This window comes from Stenella coeruleoalba (assembly GCF_951394435.1).
Source record: "Stenella coeruleoalba genome assembly, chromosome: 3".
Classification (NCBI taxonomy): Eukaryota; Metazoa; Chordata; class Mammalia; order Artiodactyla; family Delphinidae; genus Stenella; species Stenella coeruleoalba.
In genome coordinates, this window is record NC_137148.1 from 24,946,336 (window position 1) to 24,965,582 (window position 19,247).

Sequence of the window (19,247 nt, forward strand, 5' to 3'; positions counted from 1 at the left end):
ACATTATCAAATTTGGAGGCACAGAGTTGTTCAAAGTATACCTTTATTATCCTTTTAAATATAGATATATATTTATATCCTTTTAAATATACATATCCATGAAATCATTTTTGATAGCCCCTCTTTCATTTCTGATATTGGCATCTTGTATCTTCTGTTTTCTTGCTTATCCTAGATTGAAATTTATCAACCTTATTAATCTTTTGAAAATAATCCTTTAAGTTCCATTTATTTCTATTTTGTTCATTTTCCTGTTTTCAATTTCATTGATTTTTTGCTCTATTTTTTATTTTTTTCTGTTTTGTGTAGGCTTACATTGTTCTTCTTTCTCTAGTTTCCTAAAGGTGAAAGCTTACGATACTGATTTTTGATATTTTCTAACACATAAATTTAAAGCCAAATATTTCCCTTTAAGCACTGCTTTTACTGCATACCACGAATTTTGATGTTAGCTGTAATTTCTGTTTAGATAAAAATATTCTTAAAATTTCTCTTGACTCTTTTTGACCATTTTGTTATTTAGAATTATGTTGTTTAATCTCCAAATCTTTGGAATTTTCCAGCTATGTTCCTGTTATTGATTTTTAGGTTAATTCCATTGTGGTCTGAGAATATACTTTGTATGATTTATATTCTTTTGAATTTGCTAAGGTTTATTTTACGGGACAGACTTTGGTCTTTCTTGGTGTATGTTTCATGTGAGACTAAGAAATGTGTAATTTGTGGTTGGAGGGTATAGTCTATAAATGTCTGTTAAATCAGACTGATTTATTGTACTGTTCATGTCAACTGTATCCTTACTGATTTTCTACCTGCTTGGTCTATCAATTACTGAAATAGAAGTATTAAAGTTTTCAACTGTAGCACTAGATTTGTCTGTTTCTCCTTTCAGTTCTGTCAGTTTTTGCTTTCCCTTTGATCTCTCGTTAGGGACATGCACACTGAGGACTATTATATCTTCTTAAAGAATTGACTACTTTATCATTATTTAATGTCTCCCTTTATCACTGTTAACTTTCCTTGTTCTGAAGTCCATTTTGTCTGAAATTAATATAGATTTAAAAATATATATTCTGACAATCTGTGTCTTTTAATGGGTATATTTAGATAATTCATATTTAAAGCAAATTTAATAGAGTTTCATTAATATTTGTATGGGTCAGGGTTCTCCAGAGAACCAAAACCTCTAGGAGAGAGAGAGAGAGAGGGAGGGAGAGAGAAAGATAAGATAAGGAATTGGTTTAAGGAATTATGGAGGCTGACAAGTCCCTATGTCTGAAGGGTAAGTCAGCAAGCTGGAGATCCAGGAGAGCCTATGGTGTAGTTCTAGTCTGAAGACCAGCCATCCTGAGACCCAGGAGGAGCTGATGCTTCACTTTGAGAGCAAAGGCAGGAAAAACTCTCCCCTTATTCAAGTGAGGGTCACCCTTTTTGTTCTATTCGGATCTTCAACTGATTGGATGAAGCCAACCCACATCAATGAGGACAATCCGCTTCACTCAGGCCACAGAGTCAAATGTTAATCTCATCCAGAAACACCCTCATAGATACACCAAGAATAATGTTTGACCAAATATCTTGGTATCCTGTGACCCATTAAAATTGACACAAAAATTGGCCATCACAACATTTATGAATTCTGTGCCTGTTTTCTATTTTTTGTACTGTCCTTCTCCCCCAAACCCTACTCATATTCTGTTTTCTCTGGTTTTAATTGAGCATTTTGTATGATTCCATTTTATCTTTGATTTTGTTCCTAACTTAAAAAAAATCTACTGGTTGCTGTAGAGTGTGCAATATTCATTTATAACTAATCTAAGTCCACTTTCAAATGACAATATCCCATTTCATGTATAGTGAAAGTGCTTTAAGACAGTACTTCAAATTGTACCTCTGACCATCATAATATTGCTGTCATTCATTTACCTTATTCATATGCTATAATTGCCTAATACATTATTACTGTTATTAGTTTAAACAGTTATATTTTGAGCTATTAAAAATAAGAAAACAATTCTAAATTATCTTACCTTCATTTATTTCTTCTTGAATGCTTTTCCCTTTTCCACGTAGATCTGAGTTTCTGATCGATATAATTTTCCTTCTCCCTAAAAAAATTTTTAAAAAATTCTTATGTAAATCAATGAAGTCAGGACACACCCTCACACCATACACAAAAATAAACTCAAAATGGCTTAAAGACAAATATAAGACATGACACCATAAAACTCCTAGAGAACATCGGCAAAATATTCTCCAACATAAATCGTAGCAATGCTTTCTTAGGTCACTCTCCCAGGGCAATAGAAATAAAAGCAAATATAAACAAATGGGACTTCATCAAACTCACAAGCTTTTGCACAGCAAAGGAAACCATAAACAAAATGAAAAGACAACCTATGGACTAGGAGAAAATATTTGCAAACAATGCAACCAATAAGGCCTTAATTTCCAAAATAGACAAACAGCTCATAAAACTCAACAACAAAAAAACAAACAACCCAATCAAACAATGGGCAGAAGACCTAAATAGACATTTCTCCAAAGAAGACATACAGATGGCCAAAAAGAACATGAAAAGATGCTCAACACCGCTAATCATCAGAGAAATGCAAATCAAAACTACAATGAGATATTACCTCACACCAGTCAGAATGGCCATCATCAAAAAGTCCACAAATAACGAATGCTGGAGAGGGTGTGGAGAAAAAGGAACCTTCCCACCCTGTTGGTGGGAATGTAAATTGGTACAGCCAATATGGAGAACAGTATGGAGGTTCCTTTTCCTTAAAGAACTAAAAAGAGAGTAACCATATGATCCTGCAATCCCACTCTTAGGCATATATCTGGAGAAAACACTACTTCAAAAACACACATGCACCCCAATGTTCACGGCAGCACTATTTACAACAGCCAAGACATGGAAGCAACCTAAATGTTCATCAACAGATGAACTGCTGAAGAAGATGTGGTGTGTGTATATATAAATATAAATATATATATATATATATATATATATATATATATATACACAAAACTGAATCACTGTGCTATACACCAGAAACTAACACATTGTAAATCAACTATACTTCAATTTTTAAAATAAATAACTTCATAAAATAAAATTCAAAAATTCTTGCAGGGAAGGTCTGCTGGTGATGAATTCTCTATGTTTTTATTATCTATAATACTCTACTTCACTTTTGAATAGTTATTTTGCTGGATATAGAATTCAAGTTTGGTGTTATTATTGTTGTTTTCTCTCAACACTTTAAACATTTCACTCCAATCTCCTCTCGCTTTCAGACAATAATTTTATATATATATATATTTTTTTTTTTTTTTTTTTTTTTTTGCGGTACACGTGCCTCTCACTGTTGTGGCATCTCCCATTGCAGAGCACAGGCTCCGGACACGCAGGCTCAGCGGCCATGGCTCACTGGCCCAGCCGCTCTGCGGCATGTGGGATCTTCCCGGACCAGGGCACGAACCCATGTCCCCTGCATCGGCAGGCAGACTCTCAACCACTGCGCCACCAGGGAAGCCCAATAATTATATACTTTTGAAATTTCTCTGCCATTATTACATTAAATATTTCTTCTGTTTCTTTCTTACTTTTCCTTCTGGAATCCAAATTGTACATGTGATGAACCTTTTGAAATTGTCCCAGAGTTCTTGGATGTTCTCTTCTGTTTCTGTTTTTTTTTTTTCCTGTTTCCTCTTTGTATTACAGTGTTGGAAGTTTTTATTGACATATCTTCAAGCTTACTGATTCTTTTTTCATCTGTGTCCAATCTACTGGGAGCTAATCAAAGGTAGTCTTCATCTCTCTTATAGAGTTTTTAATTTCTAACATTTCCTTTTGATTGTTTCTTAGCATTTCCATCTCTTTGCTTATATTATCAATTTGTTCTTACATGTTGTCTACTTTTTCCATTAGAGCCCTCAATGTATTAATTATAGTTATTCTAAATTCACTCTCTGAAAATTCCTAATTCTGATTCATATCTGAGTTTGGAACTAATGCTTACTTTGTTTCTTCAGATTGTGTTTTGTCTTTCCTTTTAGCATGGTTTATTAGTTTTTCTTGATATATGAATGTGTTGTTTAGGGACAATAGGGACTGATGTATATCAACTTTTAGTGTTAATCTAACTAGGATCTGGGGTGTTTTAATGTGTGCTATAGCTGTAGGTGTTATAGGCAACTTTCTCTACTTTCCTTGTTTTTGTCTCCCCTTCTTGACTTTTGACTTCCTGAGAATTCTTCCTAGACAGATTCTGTGCTTTATAGCTCTTTTAGCTATAATCCATCATTATACTGTAGTCTTATTAATGTGGCTGTAAGGTGTTTGAGACAGAAAGTGCTCTAGAATGCTATGATTCAATCTCAGTCATTTAGTAGGTGTGTGTCCCTGAGATGTGGCCTTCACTATGGTTTCATATTTCCCTCCCTTTAGGTGAGATAGGAGGCTTGAGTGGGGCTGCAGTTTGGTACCAGTACTTCCTGCAGGGGAAACAGGTAGTCTTTTCCTTTTAGAGCAGCCCTTTGTTGTGGAGAACACTATGGGCTTATGTCATTATTGTTACTCTCCTACCTCTTTGGCAGAGACATGAAGGCATTTTTGTGACTCCTCGCTATGAGAATCTGGTGCAGTTACTGAAGATATAAATCACAGGAGTGTGGGAACACTTCTAAGACTGCAGCCCTCAGGAATTTTTCACTCTCATGCTAGTTCACAATTATCCTTCAGAAATTCATCAAAATCATCATTTAAGCATTCTTACCAGTTTATAGCTCCAGCATCTTCTAATCCGGGTAAGCAAACCCCTCCTCCAACTTTCTTTATTTACCAGTCTCTCCAGATTTTGATGAGCCAGTTTGTCCTATGACCTCAGTTCTCTGATTAGTCCAAGTAAAGCTGATTTATATTTTGTTCAACTATTTTCTTCTAAGTATGGAAGTGACAACTGCTAAGCTCTTTATATGTTGGAGCTGAAAGTACAAATTCTATTTTAATTTAAAGAATATTGCAGAATTTCCTGATATAATTAGGAAATATATGAACACTAAACTAGTTTCATATACATTTCTGTCTCAAAGTTTTGCTTTTGTTTTTGTAAGAATATAGTTGTAGCCATACATAATGATTCTTTCAAGTTTCTATTTTTATTATTTCTATGAAAAAATAATTTTACCTTCAATATTCAATATTTTAATTGAATTTACAATAGCATTCACAATGATGTCAGGTATTTTACCTTTGACAGAATTAACTTCTAAGATCTTTCATTACAAGAACTGGATGATGAAAATCAAGCCATTACTGAAACTAATTTTGAAGAATCTGATGTCACTGATATAAACTGGTATCAATGAACTGTTTGAACTTATTCTAACACAGCCAACATATTAACTTTTTCTTCATTTTTCTTATATGCACAAAAAATTGTGGAATAAAAAAAGTACAAGATTAACTTGGAAGACTAGTCACTTGATCTAAATGAAAAATCATTCTTTACAGCGTGATATCTAAATGTAGCATCTGCTGCTGTACCAATTAAACCATAATATTAGTGCATAGTCTGCTGACAATGACTTTTAAATTATAAAGTACAGGTCGATACTTCTTAAACAAATTTTCGTTTTCTGGCTTACATTTCATAAGTGATAGTTCAAAGTCCTCCATGATGAACACCAAATTTTGATAAGCTGTACAAGACTCATTCATTGTCAACTTTCTTGAGAAACAGAGATGGATTTCTTAACTTATTATTTAACAAATACTTTTTAATAAAGTATTGATACCAATTGTGTTTATTTCAGAATAAAATGTTGTTACCAAATATAAAATATTATGTATTTACACCATAAAATAAGGAACGGAAATACATTATCAAAGACATTCAAACTGCTCTCCCTACATTATATCCTTAACAGTGCTGCCCAGCTTCTATATCTCATATATACCTCAGGTAGCTGTAACGTATCATTTCTTTTTATTTGTAACTGACACTGTGCACTATAACCTAGGGACTAAATTGATCTCTCAGTTCATAGCTCCATTGCTGGCAGGGTCAGTGCACATTGAATATTTCTCTGATTATAGTCTGAGTCCAAATACTGTCCTTTTGTAGCTGTCCTTTGTACCTGTGTCTGAGGCTACTTAGTTTTGTCAGTTGGGGCTACACTCTCTGTTTCTGATGGGGAAATATTGGTTATGTGGTATCTTGAAAACGTTGAGAGAAGATTCAAGTGTTAGCTGATAATTTTTCAAATTAAACTACATGTCAGAGCAAGAATTCCATCTAATACAAAGGTCTCACACACCATCAGATGAGACCATAATAGGAACTGTAAGTACAAAGTGGGAAAAATAAACCTATCCTAGTTTATTTTAATGTAATGAAGAATTGGTTCAATGCCAAATGGGAGAAACATTGAGGCAACAGGCACAAACTGAAACTCTGCTAGGTGAAGCAGGAGACATGCTTTTACCTTATCTGTGTTTATTATTTTCTTTATATAAATTTATTTATTTTATTTATTTATTTTTGGCTGCATTGGGTCTTCGTTGATGGGTGCGGACTTTCTCTAGCTGCAGAGAGCAGGGGCTACTGTTCGTTACGGTGTGTGGGCTTCTCATTGTGGTGGCTTCTCTTTTTGCAGAGCACAGGCTCTAGGCATGGGCCTCAATACTTGGGGCTTGTGGGCTCAGTAGTTGTGGCTCGTGGGATCTAGAGTGCAGGCTCAGTAGTTGTGGCACACAAGATTTGTTGCTCTGTGGCACGTGGGATCTTCCCTGACCAGGGATCGAACCGGTGTCCCCCGCATTGGCAGGCGGATTCTTAACCACTGTGCTACCAGGAAAGCCCAGATCTGTGTTTTTTCTTTTCCTAAGCGAGACATCTTTAGTAACTTGGCATTTCTTATACAAAATGGCTCCTCTCATCATCTTCTTCCTCTTCCCCTCTTACGATGAAATTCAGTTTGTGAGTAAACTTCTTAAAGCACAGCCCTCAAAACGAAGTACTGTATGATCTGAAATAAGTAGAATGGGACACTCCTCCCACCCCTACCCCTGCCATCCTTATTCTAAATAGGAATACAACTATATCAATGTAGCCTAAGTTCAAATCAAGTTTGGGGCCATTCCAGTTATCTCTTGCTGTGTATAAACCACTCTAAAACTGAGAATATAAATATAACAATTTACAATTATTCTTCATGGTTCTGGGAATTGACAGACTCAGCTGGACAGTTATTGCTCCTGGGTCTCACATAAGTTTGCAGTCAGATGGTAGGTAAGGTTGGAGTCAAATGGATGCTTCTCCACTTACATGTAGGATGCCTGGTCTGGTTGGCCATCTCTTTCTCAAAGTAGCTAGCTTGGACACCTCAGTGCATAGTCATCCCAGGGCTGTCAGACTTATATGGCAGCTTGCTTCATCCAGAGTGAACATTCCCAGAGACCAAGGCAAACCTGCAAGGCTTTTTCCAACTAGCCTGAGAAGTCATCTCAGTGTTGCACTGGACACACACTATTAGTTTATCTTGAATCGTAGGGCCAGACCAAATTCAAGTTGAGAGATCTATTCAAGTTAAGGGATCCCAAGAGTGCTGGGAAGCATGATTCATTGGGTAGCCATCTTTGGGTGAATTTGTTTAAAATAAATTTTGCTTTAATTGGAATTTCTAGATTATAGTTTATGCTAATCTGATCTCTAACTAAAATTGCTATTTTTCATCATTATATCATCAAAATCTCTTCTTCATTTATGTTTTCTTCCGTCCTCCTTTTCGTTTTTGTTTTGTCTGTCCATTGCTATCCATTTTTAACTGTAAACGTTTTCGTTTAACCCATCTTCCTAGCCTGCAGGTATCTTTTTGAATGCTGAATTTGTTATCCAGAATATCTTATTATTTCCAACTCCATGTCTGAACAAATTTAATGAGGATGTTATCAAAGTTTGCATCCAATTCATAGAGATACATTACAGAAGAGCATCAGGGGAAAATCATGCAACATGTCAAAACTACTTGAACTTGAGCTTTCTTTGTTGCTGTTTGGTTACATTCATTCACCCAATTTGTCTTGCTGTGTACACTTCTCCACTTTACACAACAGGGTATCATGTGAGTGTCTGTCAAACAGCTTGCTGAAAATCATTTTCACTCTGACTGCTGCACTTCTCTGAGCTTATGGTCTCATAACCATATCAAAAAAGACAATTGAACTAGCCTAGTGTGACTTATTTAATGAGGTTATGTTAGTTCCTCATCATCACCACTCTCCTTTATAGGTGTTCCAACACTGTTCCTTTATTAATAGACTCAGGGAAATTATTCAAAACTGGCATCAAGATCTCTGGTTGCTGAATATGCCTTCTATTTGGCCTCAAAACTTGTAAATGCCTTCGACTATCTAATTTATCCTACAGTTCTCTACTAATTTTTAGGGGTGATGATTCTTCATTTTAACTGTCATGCCTTTTAGTGACTCAGAATTTAATTCATACAGTGTAGAATATGAAAAATAATGTAGTATAGTTGCTCTGTTGCAATTTCCCCTCTGTTTGGATTTGAATTTCATCTTACCAACAGCAAGTGCTAAATTTTCTATTCCAGTATGACCCTTTTCTTTAACAAGAAAGAAGAGAGCACACAGGAGTGTAGGAATTTTTTTTTTTCTCAGTGCCATCATTAGCATTGTAACAGTATTTAAGGAGTGAGCTGACAGCTTTCTAGCTCTTCTTCCTCTGAGCATAACTAAAATCATCTTACTTATCCTTTGTTAGTTTTTTTCCCCATACATGCCAGTTCATTACTTGGGATGTGACTGATTCTTGATTATATTATTTTCAGGTTTTATACAAAAAATTCAATCTGAGCTTAACATAGAGCTCTTTGTAAAATCACTTCCAGCTCTTTGGGTATTTGTTTATAATTTAAACCTTGCTTTTTTTCCATCAAGCATTTAAGGTGACTATATTTCAGTATCTTCCAAAATTCTTCCTCAATAGAATCATTTGTGATTGTGCTGTCAGAATTATTTCCTTCAAAAATTTCCAGTGCTGGTCTAGCACCTTCTTATTTAGAGGCCTAGCAGGGATTGATACACTCTCCTAAAACTTGAATGTACAGTTTTGTGTGTATTCTTCTGCTTGCTGACCATTCTCTGACAACATGGCCAAATTCCTCTAAGGTCACCAGAATTTAATGTCACCAAGTATTTCTCTTCTTAATCCACACATAGAACCACATGGAGAGTTCTCTATGACCAGCTGGTAACAGAAAAAAAAAAAATTCAATCCCGTTTTATATAAGTATTTTTTCCATGCTTGAAATGGAGCACTGCGACATTACAGTCTGACTTAGGCCAGAAAGACAGTGGGGACACCAAATCCCCCCATGGACAGCACTTCAAGCAGGACTTTTGTTTGTTTATTTCCTGGAAGAAGAATTGGCCAGAAATATGGATCTACGCAGTTAGTGATATGGCTGGATTATCAAAAACACAGATAGAACAAGATTGGTGCAAAGAGATCTGGGAGGTAGTATGTGATTGGACACTCAAAATGTGCCCTTGGATAAGGATATGTGTTTCCTATTCAAATGCTCCCAAAGGACAACCACTGCAAAGCATGCTATTCTTTGCCCTCTTCAGTGCTTGCTCATAAGACTCATGAAAAAAAGGGACTATGGTAAGAGTGATGTAAGGTAGGCGTTTGCTCACCAATATGGACTTCCATTCGCTAAGGCTGATCACCCACTAACAGCAGAACCCCAAACTGAGTTTCTAATGTTATTTATCCTTGAGGAAACAAACCAGTAACAATGATACTACATACATTTTATTGAACTCCTTCCACCATGGAAGGATGGAGGTTTATCTTCAGAAAACTTTGCATTTGCCTCACCTACTGTTGATACTTTTGTCAGCACCACCATCCATGAACCTTTCGAATGTCTTATTCATTATCATGACGTTCACTTATTTAGCTATTGGCACAGTAATACTGTGATAGAAACATGATGGCTTAAAACAACAATTTTTAATTCTTTCATCAGTTGGGAGTCAGCTGATTTAGACTGAGTTTAGCTGGACTAGGAGTCAACCTGCAGGTTGGGTCCAGGTCTGCATTATCTGTCTCTCATCGTCTTTAGATCAAGTGTGTGTGTGTGTGTGTGTGTGTGTGTGTCTCTGTGTGTGTGTGTGTGTGTGTGTGTGTGTGTGTGTGTGTGTGTATGATCAATAAGGATTATCTCTCTCTCTTTTAAATATATTTTATTTCATGAAGAAAGCAGATCATTTTCTCACAGCTTTTTCCACATTCTGAATTCAACTAATTTTTTTCATTTGACTTGATCCTATTCCTTTTCTTTCCTCTAAACTGGTAGCTGTAGAGGTTTTATTAGATTTAGATTCAAAATTTAGGTGAAAACACAAGTAGCAAAAATGCTACTTCACCAGTGAGGCTATGTATTCATAATCAATAGGGATTATTTATACCCACGTGAATATTACCTTCCCCTAAATGATTTGAAATGTCACTTTTATTATATGTGAGATGCTATATATACTTGTGATTATTCAGTTTTCCTGGTTATTCTTTATTTTTATATACCATTTTTATTTTTTTAGTCAACATGTTGAGCTCCAGAAAAAAAATCTTTTTGCTTCTTTTATGGAAGTCACATTAAGTTTGCTTAATAATTCAGAAAGAACTAAAATTTTTTATGAGGATCATTCTTCTTCCGGAACACTGAATGCCTTTCCATTTGATGAAATTTATTTCATTTTTAGAAGCATTTTGAAATTTTCATGAAAAATGTTTACACTTAAATTGTTATTTTTAGATATTTTATACTTCATTTACTACTGTAAATATTGCCTCATTTCCATTATATCTTCTAACTGTTGGAGTATATATCAAAGTTTCCCAGCCTTGGCATTATTGCCTTTTTGGCCTGGATACTTTGTTGAGGCGGGAACTGTTCTGTGCATTGTAGGATGCTTTGCAGCAGCCTCCCTGGATGTTGTTCACCAGATGCTAACAGCACCCTCAACCCCATTCCTACCATTGTGACAATCAAAGATGTTTCCAGACTTTGTCAAATGTCCCGCCGAGACAGGGAGGCAAAAGTACATCCCACTGTGAACCACTGTGTATATATTAAGACAATAGATTTTTGTATGTTAATTTTCTATCCTGCTACCTTACTAAATCATCTTATATCTTTTTTTACACTGATACTACTGAGTTTTTAACTGCAAATAAAGTTAATTCTTACGCTTCTAATTGTTCTACATTGCTTGAGTAGGCTATATAATGTTAAAAAGAAATGAGGATATGGAGAGCTTGCCTACCGCCTGGCTTTATCTAGAATGCTTTTATATTTTCATTATTAAGAAAGATGTTATTTTCTCATACATATGATGGAGAAGTAAAAAGTATTAATTGACTGACTTGTAATTTATTGTTTTTTAATGATAACTAGTGTTTAGTTTTGTCAATGCTTTTTAAGTATCTATAGAGATGTTTTTATTTTTTGTCCATTCTTCCTCTAGTCTAATAAACTAAGGTGTTGACTATTCTAACATTGAATCAATTTTCATTGCTGGAATAAGCCCCAGTTGCTCATTTTATATTATTTTTAATGTGCTGCTGGATTTTCTTGGTAATATTTAGGAACTATTATGGTAATTTTTACATAGATTGAGTTGTAATTTACTTTTATTACACAATCTCTCTCAGATATAAGGATCAGTGCTATGCTATTTCATGAAAAGAATTTGGAGGTTTTTTCTTTCTTCTATTTTATGATTAGGAACAGTTTAGACAGCTTTGGAAGTATCTTTGAAAGTTTGTGGAACTATATTCAGAAATTGTCTTGTCTGAAACTTTCTTTGTTGTGGGTGAGGGAGGTAGTTTTTGGAACAATTCTGTGGAAATTAGTCTTTTTAAGGTTTTATGAAATTTAATCTACTAGAAACTATCCTTCTCAACTAGGTATTATCTCCCTTTTTTCTCAAATAGAATAAGTAAATGTTTTTATTTCATGTTGAAGATAGTTTTTTTCTATAGTCCCGATGTTTTTTTATAAAATCTGGCTGAGAAGAAAATTGTTGGATCAAACTTCTTTTCCTTGAGTTTTTTTTTTTAAAATGTTGCTCTAATGTTGTACATTTTTAAGTATGCTATTAAGTCATTTTATAACAAACTTGATTTTTTTTCTTTTTTTTGTTTCTTTGATGTTTTGCCTGGATGCCCAAAGAAACTTCTTTTAATATCAAAATTTAATGGTTTAAAAGGTTATGTCTCAGCGTTGATCTTTCTAGGTCCATTTTCTGAATTGAGACCTAGGCCCTTTAGTATTTTCTTTGATTTCTGAAAAGTCTTAAATTTATTTAATATTAAAGATAAGTTCTTTTAACTTAGTGGTTGTTTGTATTTTTCAGAAGACCATTTATATTTACGTTGGATACTTTTTGCCTTTCTTCATCTATCCCTTTATTTCTACCTTTTGAATACTTCTTCTCCTGTTTAATTTGCTTGCATCCCTTTATTCAGCCCCTTGTGTTCTTCATTGAACTCTCTTAGTAGATATATTCAAACTGTATAATTTGTTCTTATTTCTGAAGTTCTATTTTTTATTCAGTATTTTTCCGGAAATTTAATAGGTCTTATTTTACATTTTCCTCTATCTACATTTACTTTCATGTCCACATATGCTTGTTTCATTACTAAATATGCTTCACGGGTTGTTATTACACGTGTGTGTATGAACATGCTTGTGTACTTTCTGCTCAAGTTTTTGATTCTTATTTTCATTATTTTTCTATAACAATTTATGGTTAGTGGGTTTTTTGGTCTTTAAATTCTAAAGAAAATGTTTTTAGACTTGCAATAGCAGGGGAGCCTATAAAGAAAATGAAAGGAGGTGTAATTTCTCAACTTAAGGGCAGACTCTCCTGTTGCTACAATGAAGTACCATTTCCCTAATCATGGTGCCTTTTTTTTGTCTCTTACCTTCTGCTTCTTTTCTTTTATCTTGTTTTATTATGATCCTACAACCTTCACTTCTTTATTCTATGACTAAGCCTACAAGGGATATCTCCCCCTTCAGAAATATCTTCTCCATGAACTACATCTTTCTAAGACTGCCACTCCTGGTCTTGTAGACTTTTCAAAACTTTTTTCTTGCTGATCACTAACAGCCAACTAGGTCACAGAACTGTTTTTAGTATTTCTAGTCATAGAAGAGTCTACTCCTTCTGAGAATAAGCCCTCATTAATGATATCTTTATTTCCACCTCTGTATGTCTAATGTGGGTCCTGTATTCAACTTTGTAAGTCTCAGATATGTATTTCTTCATTTACATGTAAATGAAAGTTGATTGTCACTGTCTCCTAGAAAAATGGAATTATGGTCTATGGGTGATTTTGTATTCTCTCCTTTTGGGCCTGTATGTGTCTTAGGAAGATTTATTAATAGATTATAATTCAGGCCAGCACTATTATCTTAGGAAATCTAGAACACATTTTTCATTTTTGAAATTGATAAATCAAAAAAATATTAACTATATTAAATATACAATATAACCCATTATACCAAAATAATACTAAAAATCTTCCAAATGACCACAAGGGGAAGAAATTAAGCACAGATTAAATCACAAAATCGAATAAACAATTGACTATACTCAAATATCAGTTCTGAAATATTTATAAAACTAGGACAAAGTCATTAACCAAACCAACATTAACTTTAGATCACAATGTGACTTCCAGACAAATAGAAATTCCGGGATTAACATTTAAAACAATAAAAAGAGATACAAACCCAAGGAACACAAGTACTGTAAACCTATCTTCACCAAATAAAAAGCATCAAAATTAATAAAGCAAAAATAGAAGAAAGTGCAAGGAAATTCAGCATAAAGTCCAAATAGGAAAATTCAACTCACTGCCATAAATTCAGATAACAAACTGCTTCTAAATAATATAATGTACTGTTCCAGTAAAATTAAAGATCACTCTTTAAACTCTAATGACAGAGATTAAACAGTTTAGGTGACATAATTATTTATAAAAATTGACTGGAAGCAAACCTCAATAAATCTCTTAATGTAGAGATATTAAGACCACCTTTTATTTTTTATTTTTTTTGCGGTACGCGGGCCTCCCACTACCGTGGCCTCTCCCGCCGCGGAGCACAGGCCCCGGACGCGCAGGCCCACAGGCCACGGCTCACGGGCCCAGTCGCTCCGCGGCACGCGGGATCCTCCCAGACCGGGGCACGAACCCGCGCCCCCCACATCGGCAGGCGGACCCTCAACCACTGCGCCACCAGGGAAGCCCCAGGACCAACAATTCTTATCATTATGCTGAACTAGCTAAAACTGCTGACATCCTCCCCAAGACCAACCCCAAAGGAATTAAAGACTGAAACACCAAGTGAAAAGACACTTTTGGGGAAAATATTTGTCTTTTGAACAGGTTTGCCTTAGTGGCAGTGGCTTTAGCTTGTGCAAGAGGTGGGCAGGCACCACTCTAGTAAGATAAAAACGGATTCTGATATCACTGCTCATAGCTAACCCTACATTACCTTGAAACTGTCAGCGCCAGATCATGTAACTATGGTAAATCAGACCTCTGAGGTAGGTGTACTCATGGATAAAATAAAAACTGCTTGGGTTAGTTGCTAGGAAAAAAAAAAAGGTGTGAGAACTGACCAGCCTGTGGAATTTGCTTTCCAAACACTAGTTTTCCAAACACCTAGGGCTGGTGAAATACAATCCAAGGCTTCCTTCCCCTCAAGTTGGCTTCTCCCTGGAGCTGAAGGGTAATGCCTTGAAGTGAAGAAGTGCCTTGTTCTTTGTCCTAAGAGGAATTTGTGAGCCAAGGTAAGAACTGAAATTGGGACAAATATCTGTTTAAAATTGGATATAAAATTTATGTTGTCAATAGAATAGGATTAGGTTTTAAATTACTAAATATTAGGCCACAATAGATTTCCTCTTATTGTAAAATGAAACAAAATATTAGGGAAACTGTTCAAAATGTTAAGTGACAGAAAAAGTTTTAACTTTAGCATGTTTGAAAACTGTGATGGGAGAAAATTTTTCTTCCATTAGTTATGCTTAGCATTATGACTTTTATGGGAGGGAGAAAATATGAATTTCCATCAACAATTCAGGATAAGTTTTTTCCTCAATTCATGGCAAAAACTGCTGGAAAATATCTTCATTTTACTCTTTTTTAACCAAAATGCAATATTAATAATAAACTTGATAAAATTTATCTGTATTTTTATATGAATTTAATCCCAGTGGTTAATGATCAAATGAAAATAGCAAACAAATTAATGAAAACTCACAGCATACTAACATAAGCAGGAGTTTATTTTATCTCTAGGAAATATTTGTAATAACCTTATTTGGAGTAAATTATTGAAGCTTTTATTTAAATGAATTTAATAGTGGAAAAAATTTCAGTATCACAGACTGATCTCATCTTTTAATTTCTATAAATGTGTGTTTTAGATGAATGAAAACATAAAGTGTTAATTTGATGAGTATTGTTAATTTGGTGAAAAGTTTCTAATCATTAAGGCCAGTTTTCTAAAGACTAAAGAAATGGATATCTGATCCATTAATATAATTTGTTTTAATTATGCTAATTGCCACATAAGCAATTCTATCAATGGGATCAGTATCTGTCTTGTAAAGACAGGTTACAAAATTGAATTGGCATTCCACAGTGTGACATGGAATTCATTCAATTAACCTTGAGCTACTGAACATTTATTATGTACAAAGCCCAGTTAAAGATATACCAAAGAAGAGGATATTTTTATAAGGACTCTATATAGAAACAGATTGTCATAACAATTGTTGTAAACAATAAATGCTTTAAGATCGCACCATAGATAGAAATGCTATGGAGTAGGGGTTCAGGGAAAGTTCAGAGACAATAAAAGTTGCTTAGAATAGGGATAGAACCAGACACACCTGATTATCAGAGTACACTTCAGGTGGAATTATAAAATTTTGGTTTTGTACTATGTTAATACCTTTAGATTTTTTTAAGCTTATAAGTTATGATAGTTTCACTCTTTATTTGTTCCTTTCAGGCAAACTCTAAGCTTGATATTGAGAAGAAAGAAAACTTTAGATACCATTTTCTCCCTAGGGACTTCCCCGCAAGGGGAATTTTCCCATGATCAGACTAAGGTTGGGTTTGGGAGGCGGAATAGGCAGTAATGATGGAAGGCATTTCAGGCAGGGGGACTGTAAGAAGCAAACAATGCAGAGATTAATTTCATAACTCTAGGGAACACAGCCAAAGATAAAGTGAGAAAAGAAATTCAGATTTACATTTTAGTAAGCCTTGAATGATGAGTTTTCATTTGTTCTGACTAAAAATATTGTTTTTAAAAATTATTGCAGTAATGAAAATAGTATTCGAAGAAGATTAACCTGGAACTGGGGAGTAGAATGGATTTGACAGGGAGGGAAATAACATTTATTTAATTTTATTGTGCCAAGTTTAATGTAAGGTGTTTTTCCATATGTTTAGTCTTCTATTCAATAAATATACACAGCACCATTATGTACCAGGCACAGGCACCAGGCTAGGAACTAATAATAAAAGGCAAGTTATTCACCCTTATGGAGTTAGGGGCCAGTGAGGAGAGACAGAGCATAAGTTAAGTAAATAGCAAAATAACGCTTAGATCATTCTAAGTGCTCTGAAGAAATATTAAATGGTAATATGATGGAGTGGTGCTCACCTGCAGTAGGGACTCAAGGTATAGAGGCCAGAAGAGACTCCGTGGGAGGCAGAATTATCTAGACTCTAAGGGACAGGATTGGTGGGAATCTCTGAGAAAAGTATTTGAGGACAAAAAGACCTGTGTGGGCTCAATGAGGGACAGGTAGCAGGGCAGGAGGAAGCAGTGCAATATAGTTAATACCACCCAGATACTTTACTGATAAGAAAATTGAATCAATTCAAACAGTTGTCTGAATTCACACAGTTAGTACATTTTAAAAAGTCCAAACCTAGTTACTTTTGATAATTAAGATTAACATAAAATGTATAGTAATTAAGGGTGTCATTCAGTTGTATATAACTCACTGTATAGTAATGTTGAGCAGACATAGGTACACACTGAATGCAATATTATGTAGGAGTTGTTCATTTGTTTCTTCCTTTGATTTTCCAATTTGTAGTTCTTCCCTAATTAAGATTTGGAGAATTCCTTAGCTAGCATGACTCTGTTCTGATAGAATCTATATTTTCAATATGTTTACACTATGAAATATATTACACATACAAAACAGTATATAAGGGTATATGGGAGTGTGTGTGTGTGTGTGATGTATCTGTATGGTTTAACAAATAGTGATAGACCCATACATCCAACACTGAGCTTAAGAGAGAACATCAAAATAATTATAATTAGCTATTTACACATGCTCTCTCACTAGTCTGTGAGAGACTAGTTCATAAAAGGTTCATAAAAGGCAAGGAAGGCCCATTATTCATCGTTATAATCCCTGCTTTTAAAATAAGTATGACACATCATTTGTGTTTAATAAATATCCCTTGATTTTAAGGTATACATGGATACAGCTGTATATAAGATATTTTAATAAAACTTTTAGGTTTTCATTCAAGACTATTCTCTTCTGTCCAACTACGTAAAAACAACTTTCTGCTGCCATATGGCAATGGCTAGAATATTTTCTGAAAATCGAGGTGGAGGTCCTTTGCCTTAGAAGCAAAACTAAAATCTATTTATATATTATAGGTTTTAAAATTTTATAACTGTTATAGCTACTATTCTTCTCTTTGTCATTTTATGCACAAGATGATATCTTCAGGTTCTTTGTGTACAGATCACAATAAAATATCCTGAGGTTTTTATATATGGCATAAGAAGTCAATGTATGCAAAATATCATACAGTAATATGAATCAGTGATATACTTCTGGAAAAATAACCTGATGTAAGAAATAACAGGTAGATATTTGGGGTTCAGCTCCATAGATGTTATCTGCTCTTTGTAAAATCATTAACAAAATGATCTTTTTATTAGTTTTCCTTTAATTGGTCTTTATTCCTTCATCATTTCCTTATGTCACCTTTAATAATTGTATTTTAATAATTGTGCAATACATATAGTCTGTGAATATGTTCCCTTATGCATGTGTGCCTAGTTTCCTTAGTAGATAGGCTCCAAATGCCAGAAAGGCAGCTAGAGACCTTCTACATACTAAGGTAGAATTATGGTTCCATTTTAATGTTTGTATTCACAGATAAGAAACATCAACCATGCAACAGGGGAGATAAGATGGCTGACAGTACTAAGCTGCCTTCACTAAAGAATGCTGATGACTGCATTTTTGGCAACCTGGGGCAAGTTTCATGATTAAAAAGAAAGAAAAAAGCACTCATATTTCTACAGGCAATTTAAAAAATATCCTTTGGAATAAATTTAATAGTATATCATTATAGTATTTCACAATGTATCTTAAGAGCTACCAGGATCTCTTTTTGTTCAAAATTCATCTGAGAGTTAATTCCTCGTGCTTAATAGCTGAAAGCTATTCATAACTAAAAGGTTGTTAATGCAGAGAGAGTCATTGTGTTATGTTATATGAATAAATCCATCAATTCAGAAAATTATCTCAAAATCCACAGATATACGTACATGGACTTGGACAGCAAAGCATTGCATAAATATTCAACACATTATGTTAGATATTCAAGTTTATACATTTCATATTTAATGAAATGAGTAGGGATACCAAGGGCTCTATTAAGATCTCCATCTTAAAAAGCAAAATACAAATGTGCTACAGTAATTAACTGACATATTAATCTTATTTTTTGAGACTAAAGCTAGAAAATAGTGCTTACTATTTTAGATAGAAGTACAACATATTAAGGAGGCTGAACATTGCTATATGAAAAAGGTTCGAAGAGACAATGCAGAATTCAAGAAAATAGTCTACTGACTAAAGCTTAATATCTTGTCAAGGAAATGACCGAAAAGGGGGTAAGCAGTCATTTTGTAGCACAAATGCCTTGTTGCTGATCTGCCAACCACACTCCACTGGCACAAAGCAGTAGCTGGGCCTGCAATTCGCTCTTCCTTCTCCCTGGATCTTTCCTAATTTACTCTGACTTCTAGACTGGAAGCATACTATCAGCAACATGGGGAAGGGCCCC

General features: G+C 34.5%; 1 long non-coding RNA gene across 1 annotated transcript in view; it reads right to left on the reverse strand.

Moving 5' to 3' along the window:
* Positions 1 to 2,029: 2,029 nt before the first annotated feature.
* The window catches only part of LOC307184505, a 52,795-nt gene continuing 35,577 nt past the window's right edge, over positions 2,030 to 19,247 (reverse strand). The window contains exon 3 of the long non-coding RNA XR_013827734.1: positions 2,030 to 2,108. This is a non-coding gene — a long non-coding RNA (uncharacterized lncRNA). The remainder of the gene's footprint in view (positions 2,109 to 19,247) is intronic.